Raw genomic sequence first — 21,003 nt, 5'->3', positions numbered from 1 at the left:
AAGAAAGTTCTCGGTACCCGAGTTAAACTATGCGGTTACTGATAAAGAGTTATTAGCCATCAAATCTGCCTTCAAGGCTTGGCAGCATTATCTTCTCGGTGCCAGGCATAACATCACTGTAATCACTTATCACAGGAATTTGCAGTATTTGAAAACAGCCAATGCCCAATCATTGCATCAACTTCGATGGGCATTATTCTTTGCCGAATTCGATTTCGTGATCATTTATCGACCAGGTTGTAAAAACGGCAAGGCAGATGCCTTATCCCGAATAGGGTTGGCAGAAGCATATTCGAATCAGGAACCGGTGCCTATAATTTCAGAACAAAGGATTCTTGGGATAACTACTCTACAGACTTTAGAAGATATTAATTTAAAAATCCAACATCTTTTTGATTCTGCAGCCCTGCAGGACTGGGTCAAGAAAGGCAAAGATTATTCAGTCAGCAATGACCTACCTTACTATCAAGGGCGTCTATTTCTACCACACAAGGAACTACAAGAACTAGTTATCTCCAATTATCATGATGCTCTGATCGAAGGACACCCAGGTATCGCAAAAACTGAAGCTACAATTAAAAGACAATTCTGGTGGCCCACATGGCGAAAAGACGTAAAGTCATTTGTGCTATCTTGTGGTATCTGCGCCCAAAACAAAAGTCCGAAGAAAAAAACCAGCTGGTCTTTTACAACCTTTGGATATTCCACCTACACCATGGCATACCTTGTCTTTAGACTTTATTACTGATCTACCTCCATGTAATGGATTTAACACCATTCTAGTTATTGTGGATCTTTTTTTCAAGATGGCCCACTTTATTCCTTTAAAGGGATTACCTTCCTCTTCAATTTTGGCCAAGGAATTTCTCGAAAACATTGTTCGAATACATGCATTTCCTTCTGTATTGGTCTCTGACCGAGGTAGTCAATTCATTTCGCAATTTTGGAAGAGATGTTGTCAATTAGCACAAATCGACGTGAGGTTATCAACGAGTCACCATCCCCAGACCGATGGTCAGACGGAGAGGACCAACCAGACTCTTGAACAGTACCTACGTTGCATGCTACTTCAAACCGAAAGCAATTGGAAGGATATTTTATGGATTTCCGAATACGCATACTCTGTACATTCAGGAACCGGACAAAGCCCCTTTTATACCATATATGGACATCGTCCTCGAACCTCAGAACTCGATTCACCTCAACACTTAGAAATGCCCGCAGTGAATCATCTTCACTCTACTATTACACAAGCCTTTGAGGAAGCAACAGAACATTTGAAACAAGCGAAAGAGAAATACAAGAAAAATGCTGATCAACATAGAAGTGATGCTCCACAATACCAGATTGGGGATCAAGTTTGGCTGGCTAAAAAACACATACCTCTAAAAGGGACTCAGACTTTTAATCCTAGATATTTGGGACCTTACCCTATTAAGGCCATTATCAACCCAGTGGCCGTCAAATTGGAATTACCCTCCAATATGCGGATTCATCCTGTCTTTCATGTTTCACTCCTGAAACCAGTTCAACCCGGGACAAGACTAGCCAAACCACCCGACCCCATCCTAATAGATGGGGAACCCGAATTTGAAGTTAAAAATATCCTGGACTCTAAAATGGTTAAATCAAGACTTTTTTATTTAGTCGACTGGAAGGGTTACGGACCACAGAAAGGTCATTGGAGCCTAGTGACCACGTTCATGCACCTCGGTTGGTGAAAAGATTCCATCGGAACTTCCCAGACAAACCAGGACCAAGGGGAAGAACACCTTTAGGAGGGGCCTTGGGGGGGAGTGCTGTCATGATGCCTACCCCCGGGCCTCCGGACCAAGCCCATCAGCCCCGGGAGCAGGCATCCAGGTGCTTACTAAAAGCCCAGCAGCCCCGGCTACGGGCTGTCTGGGTACAGTCCTGGCACCATTGGTGCCAGGCTCATAGAGGAAATCAGTCCTGGAGCCATAGGCGCCAGATTACCTCATGCAGACCATGCTGCAATGAAGTCAAGCCAACGTGAGGCCTGAATGGGACTACTTTACTTCAGGGACTATTTTTTACTTGGGTGTGGTTCTGGGGGAACTTCTTACCTGGGACTGCTTTGAAGGCTATTTAAACCAGGCCCGAACAGCAGCAAATGCTTCGCGTTATTCTGCATTCAGCAGCGTAACGCTCACCGTGCCTGCAGTCAGCATCCAGTCTTCTGTCACGCCCGCCTTGAATCCAGAGCTCCTAGAAAAAGAGGAAAGAAGAAGGAAAGGTTAGAACACAGACATTATTTTAATTCCTTACCTGATTCCGGATCCATCACGTCTTCGATCTTGGAAAGGACATTATTTCTGCACGCGTCGCATTGCCAGCTGCAGCGCCGTGCCATACTCACCAGTCCTCACAGCATTTTTCGATTCGGCGCTGCCTTCATTATTTTCTTCGCCGAACTCCAGCATCTAGGGGACAAAAGAAATATAAGGTAAACCGAGAGAGCCTACAAATACAATCTCTTTTCACCACCATAGACTTACCTGATTTACCACCGGAGGCATTATTCTTTAACATCCCGCGACTTCTTATGCCGCACCTGTAAGGAGAGAGAAAACAACAAGTTAAATACACGCATCTTTTACCGGACAGTGTTGGGTAATACAGACTCTTACCTGAACGCCATCAGCTGCCACAACATAATCTTCTCTTGGACCCAGCTGCAACACAAGAAGGCAATGGGACAAGAGTGAACATCGGACATATTGAACTCTTTGGACGGGTTCTCGTCAAGAACCTCGGAGTCAATATTCATCCGGAACTATTCCAACGTCTTCGAACCAGTGAACTAACTGGTATCTACGCGCCCCTGCATTCCACGCAGGATGGAGAGCTCATCATTCAAAAACATAAGGTGAGATTACTGAAAGGGACTATCGGAGGTGATTAATGGGGAGAACAGTGGTGTGCCATTATTAAAATCCACGGGTGGCTAAATCCCTTTCTCCACTTGCAGGAGAATACTTCTATGGGTCAAGTAGACGAGATTAGCCAGGCCAGTCCAGTCTGTCATCTCTGCACTACGCTTCACGTTGGAGGAGACCGCAGCTGTCCGGGTCCGATCGACGCCCCTGTGGGAGCCAGGTGAGCGTAACAGAATAAGGAAACTACAAGTACCAAGGAGCTTTGGTGTTGTAAAAATTGTTGATTGTCAAATTATTGAAAAGGAGGTCGAAGTGGTCATGCAGAGGTCTACGTAAAATCCTTGCAGTTTTGAAAGTCTTTGACAGTTAAAAGGAGATAAGGATAGAACGTAGGGAAGGGAACCCCCACAAAGAGAAAGACAGGTTTGAGCCTGGTGAAGGGAAGCCTGTGCTGAACTGTGATGAAGTGAAGAGTTAAATGTGAAATGAGAGACGGATTTGAGCCTGGAGGAGGGAAGCCTGTGTTGAATAGTGGCAAAGTGAAAGCCAAGAGCAGAACTGTGTATTTGTGGTAAGGCAGACAACGCCTAACAGATTGATTAGACTGTCAAAACCTTGAAGCCCAAGCCTGATCTGTTGAATTGTAGAAGCAAGCCAGAACTGTGCCATCCACCTATCTTTTTTAAGAAACTCTCGAGACCCTGTACTTCTGAACATGGGGAAAGGAGTTGTTACCTAAGCCATTCTGACATATCTTTTAAGACACTATTTTTTCTTTTTGTATTCCCTTTACACATGTGCCATTTCAGAAGGAGGGCAAGGTTAGGTTTTCTTAGTATAGTTTTGTTGTTCATTTAATGGTCGAGATTACTCCCATTTTAGAGTTAGGGACAGTTAGAAATTTAACCAACCGAAGTAAACTACAAAATAAAGGTTTTCAAATCTTGCATCCATTTTGTCTTTGTCTACTGTTGATACCATGCCTTCCTTACAGAGTGCAGTGATCACTTAGCTATTACATTCTCTGTTGCAGTGTCAACTCAAATGCATGATATACAACCATTAATGGCTATGGTAGTTCCCTAGAGAAGGAACTGATGGTGAAATGGAATACAGCCTTTTGCAAGAGATTTACGGCTGCAATCAGGTTTTTATTTTTCAACGAGATAAGAGAATGCATTGTGACATTGCCAATGTCGAACGTTTCAAAGAGACAATTTTTTACTTGTTTGAGAAGTTAAATAGGGAAGGGCTCCGTTTTGCCTTCTGTGAGACCCAAACATCTATGATTCCAGGATCGTAACCACTAAGAGAACTAAGAGGAGACAATTGAAAGATACATCACGTAGGAGGAATCTTGCACCAAATGAGATGAAATTGCTTAAAAAGATTTTAGCAGTAGTACTAGTAGTAGTAGTTATTTGTATTGTCTGAATGTGTGTGTGCATTTGGCCAGGATAAGGAATTGTGAGGGCTGGCCGGGCACCAAAAAGCTACCCATGAAGTCAGGCATATGGATGGGTGCTGAGTGGGGGAAATGTGTGTGATAGCAATAGGACTCCTGAAGTGGCCAACTAGACCGAATTTGTGGTAGGTCGTTGCTGCATTGTTATGACAAGATGTGTTGTGAGCTGTATTTATGCCTGGCGTCGCTGCATTCTAGTGTGTCGGTGGGTAGCCATGCCTGTGGTACACTAGAGCAGTGTGTGCATACGTACCTTGAGGTGTGGACAGAGCGTTGTCTTTGGGTCATTGGGTGCTGATGTCATCTGTAAAAGGCTGCATTATCTCTAGGTGGAGTAGACATGCTGGACTGATACATCTACTAAGCGTGATATGCAGGTTATCATCCTTAACTTCATGATTAGAATTCCAATTATCTTCTGAAAGCATTTATCAGCAATCCCCATAAACCTTTGACAGTAGACAAGCTAATAGCATGGATCCTCTTGGTGTGCGGTCAAGGTGGTCTGCAATAGATGGTAGAATCCAGAACCTATTTCATACCCTGTGCAGGCTATATTAATACATTTCTTGAGTAATATGCCGCTTACACTCAGTCTGTCAGAAGTTATATGCTGGATTTGTGTGTGCACTAGACTGCAAGAAAGAAGTCTAGGTGGACTGTTATAGTGAAGCCCCGATTCTCATCCTTGTGTTAAGTACCGAAAAGGTTGTTAAAAGGGTTAACAACCTTTCCAGTACTTAAGACCTATTCTGAAGGTAGCACATTCTTCCAAAGTCAGAAGGAATGCACCACTTTCAGAATACATGTGGCGGTTGCTAGGATGAGTTGGAAACCAACCTAGCAACCGCCACATTCTTAACATGGCTTTTTTGAAGGGTATTCTTGTGGCACTTCTCCAGTTTTATATGTGCGCTAAAATAGCACACATATACAGTACCATTTTGGTGCCGTTAGACTGGAGGAGTGCCACAAGAAGCCTTGTTGGTGTAAACTAAAGTATGAAACTGTTGATCCTAATTTACATCTCATGATTGGACTAGATATTGTTTCACTGTACACAAAAAACCTCAACAAGCAACCTTGGAGTAGTTAAAACTACTTGGGCATCAGACACCAGTATGAAGTATATTCTTACAGACTTTGTATATTGGTACCAAATTTGTGCTCACCACTAACTTTTTCAGTTTCAATAAAGACTGTGGGGGTCATTACGAGATTCACGGTAGGGGGTTAACGGGGCCGGTAGAGCAGCCGGCCCTGTTAACCCCCTACCGCCTCATTACGAGGTCTCCTCGTGTGACCCGCTAAGGACGCCTGGTATTACCAGGCGTCCTTAGCGGGTCCCGCAAGCAGACCAGCATGCTAACAATGGGCCTGTTATTAACGGACCCATTGTTAGAATGCTCCTGTAAGTGATTTCAATCCAGCACTCCAACTAAGTCAATGCCTAGTATGGGATGCCCAATGGAAACCCTTATTCATATATTTTTATGTCAAAAGTTCTTTTAATTCTGGATGATGTACCCTTATATAATGTCCCTCTCTTGAATCCCCCTGGTCTCACTGAACCAAGAAATAGGTTTGTTTTGCAAATTAAAAGATTTATTTGAAGAATTGAACAATATATATATCACACTTTTATAAATATGGCTAATATCTGAATATCACACTTATGAATATTTATGCAATGATCAGCAATGGGTAATATGACAATATCAACAATCACTTTAATCAATTAGGAATAGGAAGATTAATGTAGCAGGGAATAACTTTGTATGGGTTCAAGGAAATGCAATGATAGGAAAGAATACAACACAGAAATAAACTTGATATGAATTTAACCAAAGACAATATAATCACTCTTTCCCCCTGTCACTACTCACGCCCCCCAATATGCAATATGAAGAGATGAAGAGATGGAATGAGGACACACAGGTATCAGGAATAACAATCAACAACTGCAATTTCAATCCCAGTTCCTCCAGCAAGCTTAGAGAGACAGGAATGATTGCCATTGAATGTGATTTAGTAACGTATGAAAAAAAGCTAAAAATTACTTTAATTAAATAAATGGATTCACAACTAGTGACAGTTGCTTTGGATTGGTTCAGGTACACACTAGCAACGATTGTAGAATGATTAGCAGATGGAAAATGAAATTCAGAAGTGAAAACAAGAAATAGCTATTTTATATGGAGTGAAATTGAGCCAAATGCAAATTCTCAGCAACTTTTCCGTGTGCGAGAAAGGCGATTACGGAAAAACTATAAGGAATTGGAATGGGGTTTGTTTGAAATCTGAGGATGTTAGCTTCAAAATTATATTTAAAATTCTGTATCTAGAACGTACGGTTGCAAAGTTACAGAGGTTTTTGTGAAGGTAGATTTTTCAGAAACAGAGTAAAGATTTCAAAATGAAAGATGCGCTGTTGAAGATTTAGAACAAAGATTTCTTAACACTAGGGAGTCTATGGAGCCGCAAACTACATGGACAGCACAGCCACCTATCCAGAGGCGCCTCCGGATGGTTTCTATCTGCCTGAGACGATTGCCTTTCTCCAGAAATTATATATTAGCACCAATATGCTTATCACTACAATTATCACAGGATTATGTGGAGGAGAGAAAGATTTAGGATAGACAAACGAGATTCAATAATGCAGTTATGGATATATTGGAATGAGTTGGATGGGATTACTTAATACTAAGAGATGACTATGGACAGTTCTATGCTAAATACTTACAACTATGGCTTTGGAATGGAATGGGCCCGTCAAAGATCTGGTTAAGGGTTTGGCTGGGATTCGCTCGCTACCGGACAGGTCTCAGGCGCTGGGTTCTGCTCTCAGCAAGGTACTCTGGTCTGCACGGCCTCTTGGACTGGATCTAATGGGTTCTGGGTTAACGCTCTGCTGGACTGGCCTGGATCTTGGGTTCTAGCACAGGTTCTTGGCCAGAGGTAGCCAACACAGCACAGCCAGGCTGTTGAATTGGTTAGGCCCCGTGGAAGTTTAGGGGTTAAATCAGGTTACAAGATTTTAAAGGCCTGCTGAAAAGGGTTCAGCTTTTTGGGTTAGGCCTCTGCTTAAGAGTTCTGAAGTCTGGATCTAGGTTCTAGAGTCTGAATCTAGGTTCTGGAGTATGGATCTTCCTGCAGGGCGCTTCGCCAGTGGATCAGTGATGAGTGAAAGTGTGTCCCTCTGGGTCCTCAACAGTCCCTATTTATCCATTTTCCAAAGTGGGTGGGGAGGCTGATTGTCTATGCCCAACCATCTAAGGATCTGATAGGTCAGAGAATTCCCTGTCCCCTGATTAGAGAAAGGAACAGTGTGTCATGATGTGTCATGATGTGTCAGAGTGATGCTGCCATTTACAATCTAGGGAAGAACCTCCCCTTTGCTTTTACCCAGAAAATCTATTTTTCCCGAAAACCATATTTTCAATATGCACAACTTGTTAATAATACATAATTACATGAAAGATTGACTAAGGTACGTTTCTGTCCAAATCTTATCTTCCTACGAGTTTTGGTTCATAAATGACAATTTTTCGCTCTTTTGGTTGGTTACACATTTTCGGATCTGTACAATTTTTTATACATACATGCACATACCCTCTGGGTATATTCCTGTAATTTTTCATGTTCCTGGCATAATCACAATAGCTACAATATTAAAAACGTTGTGGTTCAGTCTCTGAATGTCGCACAGATTCCAGATTAGTTTTAAACTGTGAGTGAATTTTTCATTTTTAATAATCTCTAAGTTTCATATTTATGTCAGTTCGGCACAATATTATATGTCTTTTCCCAAAACATACAGTTACTTTAGTTTCCAATCCACATTTCCAGTCTGGCCTGCCTCCAAGCTTGGCTGAGTCAGAGAGTCACATGGTCTTCTTCCTGCCAGGGCAGCTGATCTCAGTCACACCCGAATTAGCATTGCCATTCAGCTCAATGGAGTCCTTTGTCTACACTCAGAGCAACCAGCGGGAGTGCCCCTCCCATTTCCTTTCACACTTGCCTGTCAGATACTCAGCAGAGCACAGAGGAACAGATTCATTTGTTTGGGAGGAGGTGTGGAATGTGTTTGAAGCCCAGTGTGGGAAACTTTAACTTTTAAACACAATGTCTGAAATTGTCTTGTCCTAAAATATAAATTACATTTTTAACAACTGCATCAACCAATTTCTTAATTCAAGCCTGTTTAAAATACTGTTTTGAATTGTCTCCACCTCTTAGGCTTCTGATAGCAAGTCTTTCTTTGGCATACTTTGAGTTCAATGTCCAACTTTACACATGACAGGTTTTAGAAATCGCCAGCTTCTGACAGAGCTGAGTAACGGCATTGCACCCATTTTTGACATATTTCTCCAAGCAAGAAATCTTCAATGTGGATTTTCTTCTGGTAAGTGTACTTCTGTGGACATTGTATTTATGTGGATTCTTGAAGTAGAATGATGTTTAAAACCCAACAAGGAGGTTGGGTCTTTTGGGTGGTTGGTTAGCCATGATTTTTGCAAATTTGACAACCAAGAAAAACGGATTTTCACACAGCTATGTGTTTCTTTTGCAATCAGCCTTGCTTTGTAGGCAGCCAAATGATGGGTTTTGGCAGTGGTCTCCTGTGTTAACACTGAGATAGGCAAAGGTGGATGGCAGCCTATTTTTTGGATTTTTACTGGGCACTTTTGGTGGGTGATGTTTAGCGAGCAGCATGCTTTCCGGCGGCCATTCTGATGTCCCTGATGCAAGCAATGCACAGGAATGTTGCAGGGCCTGGACTAGTGGGTTGAAACATCCCACACTCCTCATTCCCATTGAGCCATATGGGGGCTAGACTGGGAATGGGGATGGGTTCCTGGAATGGGGAAATACCGAGCCCTCCAAGGTCGGAATGGCCCGGTATTTCCCCATTCCAGGAACTCAGACCCGGTACCCGGAATGTGGGTAGCCATGTCGCAAATAGTGGCATGGCTACCTCCAAGGTCGTAATGTCCTCCAGTATCTTCAAGTAGAAGGGACTGCTATGGGGACTACAGTAGACCCGAGTCTGATTAACCTGGATGTTGGAGGTTTTGAGACCAAGATTGTATACAATGATAATAATCTATTTTGGTCAATTGGTACTTTGGTTACATTGTAGTGTTTTGTATAGGGGACAGAAACAATGCTTCAGAATATGGATTATGGCTAAATGCTCTGGATAGACACTGAAAGTTCACATCTTCCATCAGACTCCCACATTTTTGGAAATCTATACGTGTTTTATCCCTTGGATGGGATCCCCAAGAGAAGGGTGAGAGGCTGCAGCTGCAAGGGAACCCTGGTAATGACCTTAGCCCAGCTCAGTAATTCTGACATGAAAAATCCTACCACATATGTATTGAGGTCGCACAACCCCTTGAACACAATGGTAACATTTCTGGGAGCATCTTTGAAACTCTAACCAAGTCTCTATATGCCGCCCATGGAGGACTTTGAAATTATGTTCAATAGCATGCGTGGAAAGATTACCATGAAATGTGACCTTATATATTTCTCCCCATAGTTCATCCTGCACGTATCCTCTAGTACCCGCCCCCATTAGGTCTTACATTTCACCCGCCCCTCTATAGTGGCCACAACCAGAGGTTTGTATATTTTTGACACAGTCGTTCATCTCGTTTGCAACCCCTCAAAGACACTCTCAAATGGTGTAAGATCACAGAGCAAATTGTCTCTCCATTTCCACTCTAGGACCGACCCCTTGAGTCTGAGATAATCAAAGATTCCAATGTTCTCCATCCCTAACATCTCACACACCTCCTCAAACTCCTTGAAGTTACCATTGAGAAGGATTTGTCCCACCCTCTACAGACCCAAGTCTCTGGGCCCCTTTGAAAACCATTCAGCCCAGTGAAAACGAGGGCCCCCACAAGGAGCTCAGAGAGAATGGCGACAATGACAGCCCTCTATTCACCCTATTGTTCCTCCACAATGTCAACAGGACTCCCAACATGGGGTGATTGTGAACTTCCCAGGGGTGGAGTGCAACCGGCGTACCTGATCATTTTCCAGGATGTGACACAGTGCTCTAGATAGATCCAGTAAGTTCTCAGATTCTCCAACTTGTGGTCCAACATTATCATAATACAGAGAGAAATTCGGGAAGTCATAACCCACCCTTCCCCTTAGTGAGCACCAAGGTCCCCCGCGCTATTCATGCCCTTTTCATCCGCCATACAAAAGGAAAGCACATGCAGTCGATGTCCTTAAAAAAACGGTCCGGTATGGGTGTGGGGAGCATTAGAAATGAAAACAGCAGGTGCAAGAGAACATTCATCTTGACTACGGTCATCCTCTCCTTCCACGGGAGAGTGAGGTCTGACCCTCTCTCTATGAATCATTGTAGATCATCAATCATGGGTTCATAATTAAACCTGTATAGATCTGAGAAACTCCTTAAAAGCTTAATACCCAAATAAGTTATTGCGCCATCACCATGGTTAATCCACAATGCTCCTTTCTAAGCAAAGGTGGGAGGTACCCTTGTCCTTTCTGGTGGAGAAACGACTTGGATTGATTTATCTTCAAACCTGCCAACATTCAAATGTGGCCATCCTCGAGAGAGGGTCTTGGATTCATAACATAACACAACAAGTCATCTGCAAACCTTGAATTCCACCCCCTCACAATCAATACCCTGTATCCCTGAGTTTGCCCTAATTGCTACTACCAGAGATTCGATCACCAGAGCGAATAGAAGAGGCACAGAGGACACCCTTGTCTCGTACCCCTATGTAGGAGAAAATCACCAGACAGAATCCCATTTACCGTGGTCCTCGCCGACGGATCTTGATAGACCACCGGAACCCAAGCCCTAAAGCATTCCCCAAAACCAAAGTGGATCAAGATCTCATTCATAAAATTCCACTCCAGACTGTCAAATGCCTTTTCGGCATCCAGAGACACTAAGTATGTGCATCAGGTTTAGTGTTTTCATAATATTGTCCGATCCTAGTCTGCCTCTAATAAAACCCACCTGGTCCCTGTGAATGAGCCATGGAAGGAGCTTATCGAGCCTATTCCCCAAAATATTGGCCATTACCTTGACATGCGTGTTGAGCAACGAGATGGGTCTGTACACAGCACACTGTGCCAGATTTTTCCCTTCCTTCGGAATGACCTTAATTATTGACTTGAGCATCGACTAGGTAGAGGTTTACGGGCCAGCCCATCATTAAAAACATTCACCAATGTAGGTGCCAGTGAGGAACGGAATGTGTTATAAAATCTAACCATGAGGCCGTCCTCCCTCTCAGGGATTTACCACTCTTAATACTTTCTACAGAAGCTGCCACTTCCTCCACCCTGATTGGAGAGTCCTGTATTATCGCATTCTCTGAAGACAGCACCGGATGTTCCAAGCCATGAAGATAAGATCTAAGCTTTTCCACATCCCTCCTCCATTCCGATGAGTAAAGACGAGCATAATACTTGCATAATTCCTCTGCAATCTCTGGGGTACTGGTCCTCGTTTCACCCTCTTGTTACTCTAGAACATTTACCATTCTGAACTGTGTCTGAGCCCTCAATCTCGATGTAGTACCTAGGCTTGAGGTGCTTCAATGCCCAATCAGTTTTGTATGTTCAGCCTTGGAGGTCCTGAAATCTTTCAACCTTGTGGCACTATTACTTGTGTTGCTACCCGCTTAATTCGGCAGCCTATCCCAATACGTTTCCCCTGATGGGCAGCTTGAATCCTTCCCGCAGGACCTCTGTACTGACCTCACCTGTATTGTTGAATTCAAAATATTCCTTGGTTTTCATCAGAACAGACGTACCTACTGCCCTATTCTTCAACAGGTAGTCATACAATACCAATGACCTCTGTTGACCCCTACCTCTTGAAACTCCTATCGCTGCCGTCACCAAGTCATGGTACGGCCAGGGAGTGGATCTTGTGTCTGTCTTTGTAATCCACTTGATGGTGTTAGTATCAACAAGTATCAAATCTATGTGGGAGAAAGATTTGCCCGTTGTCCGCTCCTGCCTCCTACACATCTATAAGTCCTAGCCCTTAATTAATCTCCTTAAATTTGAGTGAGTCTCCTCCCTTCTCCAACTCTCCATGGCTTTTTATTATTATTATTATTATGATTATGGTATTTATTGAGCGTGGACATACCTTCGAGAAACAAAGCAGGGCTTTACAGAGGTATATAACAATACAGATACGTAACGGAGCGATTCACAGAGGTTTACAACAACACAGATGCATAACAGAGCGCTTTTCAGAGGTAACACCAGAGCAGATGTACAACTAGGGGTGGGATACAGAGCGGCACAGTGGAGGCGTACAGCTGTACCGGGTGGCAGGGAGTAGAGGGTCGAGCTGCGTCTAGTGAGTCAGGTGGTGTAAGGGGCGATGTAATGGCTTCATAACCTGTCTTCCCGTGGGTCTAAGACCATGTTAAAATTTCCCCACCAATAAAACCTCTTCCGCAAACCTGTATAAACGTATACCGACCTTCTCCCCAAAAAATACCAGGCACATGTTAGGACAATATATAGATGCCACCATCAGCTGCATGCTCTGATACAGGCCCTTTAAAAAATGAAACCTGTACTCCTGATCACATTCCATCCCATCCACCTGGAATCTGTATGAAGTCCCCAGGGCTACAGCCATCCCTCTTTTATTTTCCAATTCTGATGATAAAAACACTTTTGCGATTTCCCCCTATGAGAAACATGAAGGTGTCTCACCGGCTAGTCCCCGGAGATCTGTCATCCAGGTGGCCAGTACACAGTCATCGCTATTGGATCCAGTTCCTGGGGGTGGACCAGTGGGGGAGGATCACCTGGATGGGGGGTCTTCAGAGAGTGGAAGTAGGACACCGACGGGCAAGACACGGTACCCCCTTCCTTGTAACTGCTTTTCCCCATTCTAACCCATAGGATACTTAGAAGCTCTACCCCCCCTTTTCCAATACAAACACCTTTCTACACTGTGAAAGACAAAAGGACTAACACCATAGCCGTTTACCTGACATGTCCCAACACAAGGGTCAGGCAGAGTCAGGCAATTGACAATAACTACGCACACCTGACGGCCCTTTTCCTTCCCCACAGGGATAAGTGGTGGAACACGAGAGCGCACTTTGAGCAAGGCCGCATACACAAGGATATAGCTACAACAAACTGGCAGTTCAAACGGAGGGCTAAGGCGGCGATACCTGGAGGGACGATGATGAGGGAGTTGCCCTAGCCCTTTTTAACTCCGGCCAGCGAAGCCTCCTAAAGGGAAGTTATAAGACCGGGAAGTCCAGCTGGCGTGTGGTGTGATAGGTGTCAATGGCACACAGGCCCTCCTGCACTGATAGCCAAAGCTGGAAGAAGCATTTGCTGCTGGTGTGCCGTCCTTGACTCCTGAGACGAGAAACTCCAACAGTACAGCACAGCTGGTGAGATGGAGAAGACTAATAGGAAACTGAACTGTGCTTGGCCCAAGGTTGAAGGCGGCAACCTTGTTGAACAAAGCACAAAGCTTCAGAAGCAGTGTGGTCTGGCATCACGGGGGCGCTCATTCAAAGGACTCTGACTGAAGCCTTTTTGGGTTATGTTGTTTTGTTGAAACTACGAGAGCCAGGAGGCCTTTGGAGAGGCCTGTGGGAAGTGTCAAAGCGGTCCCACGAGGTTCGAGCAAAACCCCAATTTCACTCGAAAGTCTTTGACACATTGAGAAAACGGATCGAACTGTGAATGTGTGAAGCCTGACTGAAGTGAATCCCGCATAGTGTTAAAATACCTATGAATATTGGGGCGACAAGTGTGAACCCGGCTGAGGAATGTCTGAGGGGTGTCCATAATGAATAGTTTTTAACTGGCAAATGTGAACCCGACAGAGGGATGCCTGCAAATTGTGGGTAAACAGTGAGATACCCATGAACATTGTGACAACAAGGGTGAACCCGGCTGAGGGATGTCCACAATGGATAATTGTTTAAAAATGCATTGAGACTTTTCAATGATACGTTTTTGAGTGAAAGGCTGTGTTGAACCCGTTTGAGGGAGACTAATGTTGCAAGAAGGATCATAGCCCGACTTAAGGGTATCCAAAGGGGTGAAGAGCAATCGGCCAACGTGAAAGATTACCAAATGAACTTTTGTTTGTTTATTGTTTGGGTTTATTGTTTTGGTTAAGCTGAATTTCTAAGACAAGAGACTTTGCAGGAAAGAGACTTGGCCCCAGAAGGTCCTGGCATGTTGAAAGGAACTGTAACCTCGTGTTGGCAAGGCCCAGGAGTTTGCTGTGCTCAAAGGTTCTGCCTTGTCCGTGCTAAAAATGTAGGGCAGGGAGCCCCAGCCTTACCATCTTGTCTTGTCATTTGGTGACCACTTCTTTCTTTTCTTGCGAACATTATCCCACACTACTTTGTAATTTAGTTGTAATTCCCTTTTCACCAATGACCTCTTAAAAGGGGATCCTGTTTATTCAGACCTTCCGCTAAAATATGTATCTGAAGATGACAATCAAGATAAGACTGGCCAATGAAAATGGAAAAATTTGGAGAAGATGGGATTTCTTTGAAGAGGTTTTTGTCCAATCATATTTGGGGGGTGTATTGCAATAGAGTATCTGGGAGTGTGTTAATTGTTGCAAATATTATATAAAATGCCAACTGATGTTGTATTGTTGAGACTTTGGTTAGTTTGGTCTTGCAAACCCATCTAACCGCTCCCCAGAGCTTTGTACAATAAACTTGCTCAATTTACAACCGTGTACTCGCTTCTTAATTGGTGATTAAAGGCCCATCTGCAAATCTGGTGAGCCAGGGTAGGAGCCCAGGCATTCCCAAATGTTGGGGGTCTTCTGTCCACACCTCTCAGCTGCGGCACATCACGACAGGGACCGGTATTCCATGTAAAGTGAAAAAGAGGTCTGCGGATGCTATATTGGTTAAAGGTCCATCTGCTCCCCGGAGACATGGTGCCGCGGCCTAGCTGTGCGGAACGATTTGACGAAGCACCACATTGGAGCACCCCGGGTTCATGTGAGTACACGCTTAGGAGTGTGAATCAAGGGATAAATAGGGGTAAAACAGGGATTGTTTATTTGATTAAGGTTTCTTTTTGGGTAAGGGTAGACTTGGAGTGTGGGTGTGAAATTGGTTGAGGTTACAGGGCTTGGAAAAGTGGATGCTTTTGATAGAGTGGTTTAACTGTTAGTGTTGTAAGTACTCTCTATATATTCTTTACCTAGTTTGTTATTTTAGAATTGTGAGGGGGTACCTAACCCTGCACACCCAGTGTGAAGCTTATCCTGATACCCTTTAGTTTGCTTGTCTGGCTGGCTGTAGCCTTCACCTGAGGGTGGGGTGGCATCTTAGGGTAAGTCCAACCGTAGATAACTTTCTGAAGTATTCCTTGACATTCTTTTGTATTTACCATGCAGGCGGAGCCCCTCATCACGATTTTCTTGGTAAGTCAAAGAAGTGAAGGGAAACTTCCTGTAGTCAGGAAAAAACGGTTTTGTTGTAGGGAAAATCGCACTAGTGATAAAGAGAGCGAGAAATGCGGTGCTGTAGTGGAAAGCATTGCACCCCTCCTATGCTCGAGTGGTGGAGATATCTTGGAAATATTGGCCGGCAAGTGTTTTTGATAAGATGCTGTCTTCTTTGTATGGTTGAGTAGAATTAGAGTAATTAGTGAAGTGAGGTAATTGCTGTATAGAAGAGTATGGTGAATGAGTGTGAAGTGCTACTCAGGAATTGGGTAAGGGTAAAAAGGGAGCTCCTGGGTGAAAAAATGTTTGTGCCGCATGTTCGGCTCGGTATTGGATTTTTGTGAAACTACTTTTTGATAACTTCGTTTGGAGTATGGAGACTCCTTTGACTCATTTGTGCCATGTTTTGCCTGGCTATAAGGCAATAATTATTATAGCGAATGGTTGCGGGAGAGTAAGGGGAAAATGATAAATTCTTGGCCTATTGAGGGATCCTTTGAGGGCTTTGGCGCTATTTAAATGTTATAACATAACATAACTGTCACAACCCTTACCCCAGACCCAAACTGGCAAGCCCACTTGCCAGGTAAGGTCAGGGTTCTGGGCTCCATTAAGGCCTTGGAGGCCTTGCATCCACTCCCAAGATTCTCTTGGAGTCCGTCCTGGCGCCTCTGGCCTCTGGCGCCAGGCTCATATTCATTATGGAGAACATCTTTAAAGGGGGGGTACTTTTTGTTAAGCCTGCAGTCAACATGGAGGCATTCGCATAGCTTGGTACCTAAGAACTAAGCTATGCAGTATAGTGTTTTGGGTGTGGTGACCTGGCACTACTTTACCTGGACTACTTTGTTGGAAGGCTATTTAAAACACACCCAAGCAACAGAGCACGCTTCATTTTACTTTGCAGACTGCAACGTGACACTCACCATGTCCTGTGATACCCTTCAGCTTCAGAGCAATGAACCTGCAGAGGAGACAAAAGGAACATCTTTAATAGAATCTTACCTGCGATTTCCATCCTGTCATCCGCTCTCCAGTGAATAGCTTCTTCTGGGCACCGCACACCTACCGGAACGAAGCGACTTGAAAAGGAAAAGGAGAAAGACAACATTAGAAACGGCATACTCAGGCATTGCTTAAGCCACGAACATTATAGGAAGCTTACCTGGCTTTTCACCTCACGGCTGGCATCGTTCCGGGGTTCCATACCTGCTGAAGAAGGACCGCGACCTGTAAGGAAGAGAGGAAAACAGGTTAGCAAAGGCAAGACAAAGCAGCGCAGCACATAGCGCATTACTTACCACCTTACAGCGCACATCTCACGCCATCATTTACCGGCGGTGCTCAAACCATCCAGTACGCCACGCCGAATCTCCCACACGCGTAGGGAGAAAGAAAGGACATTCATAATCACAAAAGAAAGACAGGCAAGAACAATCTTCGCTATACAAAAACTGCTGCAATAAGACCTACTTTAAAGACACTTGAACGGGCACGTGCCAGTGAAGTAACTCGGTCGTCCACGCCCACTGAAGACTACGCACCCCTGCTTAGAAGGCAGGACAGAGAGCACGCCTAAGACAGCAACAAGGTGAGGAGAGCGCCTAAGGGGCTGAAGCCAAGGGTGCGGTGGAGGATACTTACCTGAGTCGGCTGAGTGGCGTCCCCATGGATACCAAGTGAGCGTAACAATAACATAACATAATATAATATCCAATGATATGGGGATACTGGAGAACCTGCATACCTTTTTAACTACAAAGCACAAGGGCTGGAAGTTAGGGAAGCCATTAAACATCTTGGAATTATGAAGGATGTATGAAAAAAAGGGAAAGGCCTTAATGTTGAAATTGTGGGGGGAGGGCCGAAAAACGTGAGTGTGGGAATTGCTTCTGCACCACCCCCATATGGGTGCTATCCTTTATCGCCTGCGGAGGGGTACACAGACCCTGAGTTCATACCACCATTTTCCCAAGCAGCTACTCCGTTGGTTTAAGATGGACACAGGTAACATCTCTAGCATATACGATTTCTAAGAGCTGGGATTTTGAGGAAAGTCAAGGGGTAACTCGTTTGATGGTTCGGGCTACTGAGAGATTGAAAACGGAGAGTGGGAAGGGTATAAGTCCCCTGACTGCTAGGTTAGAAGATAGATTAAGGGTGGAGGAGCGAGAAAAAGTGAGGCCGATAGAAGATGGAGGAATATTGAAAATGAGAGAACAATAAGAGTTTAGGCCCCTTCCTGCGAGGATAGAGGATAGGCTGCGAAAAGAGGTAGATGCGCAAAAACGGGGAAAGGTGAAGGAAGTGCTACGGCTAGCGGATAAAGAGGTAGTGCTGCGATGTCGGCAGAGAGATGTAGAGCGGTCAGAAGTGAAAAGACAGGTAAGGGACATAGGAGGAAGTTGGCACATGGGCAGGCTTGGTTATCAGAATGGTTTAGGTGGACATGGCGAACAGGGATGCTACCACAGGTAAAGGGGCTGAGCAGGGCGGATGGGAGATGGCACCCTATCATAGTACTTTGTTTGCTTCTGTGCCTGTAGAAGGGTTGTGGAATGTAGTAGCTGGAGTAGACGATGAAGAAGGAGAGGAATGGGATGTTGAGCAAGCAGAGCAGGATGTAGGTACCCTACCACCCTGCCTCCCACTCCAGTAGCAGGATTAGGAAGCACACCTTGGAGCCATAGGACACTCCAGGGTATTTGCATGGCTGTAGTAAGTGGTAGGGGGGATGTGGAGAAGCCCCAGTAAAAACAGGTATAACTCAGTTTCCGTTGCTCCAGAAGGGTATATTCTGTCCAGTGGTCACACATGAACTGGAATAACTTGATGAAGACACTCCCTTCGCTCACTGCATGGGCAGGGAAATGGATTAATGCATTGGAGAAGCATACTACCATTGTCATGTTGGCCATAGGGGACATGAAGTGCTTATTTATGGCCCTAATGGGGGAGCGGTCAGACAAGCTTTGGAAGAGATCGGCGTATCCAGGAGTTCAGTTGGATACAAATCCCCATGATGGAGCAGCTTTCAATAACCTTGGGGCATAGGTATGAGGGGCCTTGCCGAGTATCTATCCCGATACGCCTGATATCAATTCTATTTTAGCTAAAACAATGAAATTGGATGATGATCTTGCCGCACACATACAGTTAATTCAGGAGATGTGGATGGCGGAAATGGGAGAAGCATGGGACAAGAATGTGGTGATTCTTTTTACCACATGCTGAAGAAGGGACTTCCAAAAGAAGTCCAGCACGATTTTAAATAAAGTAGTAGGGACGGAGGCCAAGAGTTGGACAGAAATTCAGGCACACATCGTGCATTTTTGCAAGACAAGACAAGACAGGAAAAAGAGGGAGTATGTAGAGCAGGCACAAAAAGCAGAGGCTAAGCTTGTTCAAAAGATATTGGCAAAGATTTGTTTAGAAGGGGCAGTAATTACAAATTCTATGGAGAGACAGCAGGAGCAACCGGGACAACAGGGACACAGTGTGAACCAGGTATGACACACGGTTGGATGGACGGGTATGTTCCCAATCCAAGGCCAATGAGAGGGTTTCTGAGGGGCAAAGGAGGATTTCCACGAGGAAGTGGGTCATTTGGTGGGGTCGGAGGAACGGGTCCCTTCTTTAATGGGCAAACAGGAAATCATTTTGGAGGATTTTATGGGGTTCAGTGTTGGTCGTGTGGAAGGTTGGGACGCATGTCACGGGATTGTCGTGAACGGCCACAGTACTTTAACGTACAAGCTCAACAGATGCAGGCCCCGTCCCTGCCATATGCCCCAGGCTCTGTGCAATTACAGCAGGCACGTGTTGAGGAGAACCCAGCAACTGGGGCTGCACAGACCTTTGGGTTCCATGCAAGCACAAGCATTGGTGCAGACATGGGACAGGAATCTTTACCACAAGGAACAGTTGCGCACCACACTGGAGAGAGGGACATTTATCTATGTTATTTATTTATTTATTTGTACATTTGTAAAGTGTCCGAAGCCCATGGGCATGTAGGCGCGGGAGCTTAAGAGATTGGTTACAATTTTTGTGGTTACAAATTGGGTACTTCATTAATACATCATTAATATCCTTGTTGGTTAGTTACAATTAATGGTACTTTGTTAATACAGTTGCAGATAGATTAATACATATTCTTTACTTACTCCTTATTCATTGCTTGCTTACTGGTAAATATACACAGCAGTTACGTTAAGTACGCTAAGTATATATGATGTTGGTCGTCAGACAGGCATAGCCTAAGGTGCTGAAGGGCCTGGTATCTATTGTTGGGAGTCTAGACTGAATAGTAGGGTTTTTAGAGTTTATCTGAAAGACCATAGGGAGGTATTGTTTCTTAATTGTGTGTGGAGGATGTTCCACAGTTTCGCTGCTATTTCAGGCAAGCTCGAGCCGCCTGCTTTCTGTCTTCTGTATCTTGGGGTAAGAATAAGATTGGTGTATGAGGACCATGTAGGTCTATTGGATTGGGTTTTTCCCGATCTGGTTGTTGAGGTAGGCTGGTGCATTATTAGTGAGACATTTGTGTGCAAGAGTAAGAATTTTGAATTTGATCCTGTCTTGGACTGGAAGCCAATGGATGTTTCGCCTAGTTGATGAAATGTGTTCATTCTTAAGGAATATTCAGTGCCACTCTGATGGCATTATTCTGGACTATTTGAAGTTTTTTTTTATATTTCTGGTGCTAAATCCAGCAAAAAGCGAGCTACAATAATCTATCCTGGAGGGGATCGGAGCTCTAGCAAGAGTGATGGAGTTGTCAGTTGAGAGGAAAGGCCTATTAGCTCTTATTAGTTTAAATGTATAGGCTGCAGATGAGACTGCAGATGAGACTATGACATTCACCTGTCTATTTAAGATAAGGGAGGAGTCAATGTAGACCCTGAGAGTTTTTATTAGTTAGCGACCGTGATAGTGTTGCCATCCATGTTGAATGATTTGTATTGTTGTGGGAGATTTCTCAACTTAGATTTGTTTCCGATTAGGATTAGCTCTGTTTTATTTATTTAATTTATTTATTTATTGCATTTGTTGTACGTCCAAACCCTGGGGTATCACGGCGTAAGTTTACATGTATACTTGTTCTTAGTTGTTGCATATATATAGGTTTACAATGGTGAAGTCAT

The sequence above is a fragment of the Ambystoma mexicanum genome, chromosome 1p (genome assembly GCF_040938575.1).
Source record: "Ambystoma mexicanum isolate Mex_15411 chromosome 1p, UKY_AmexF1_1, whole genome shotgun sequence".
NCBI lineage: Eukaryota > Metazoa > Chordata > Amphibia > Caudata > Ambystomatidae > Ambystoma > Ambystoma mexicanum.
This window is presented reverse-complemented; position numbering follows the sequence as displayed.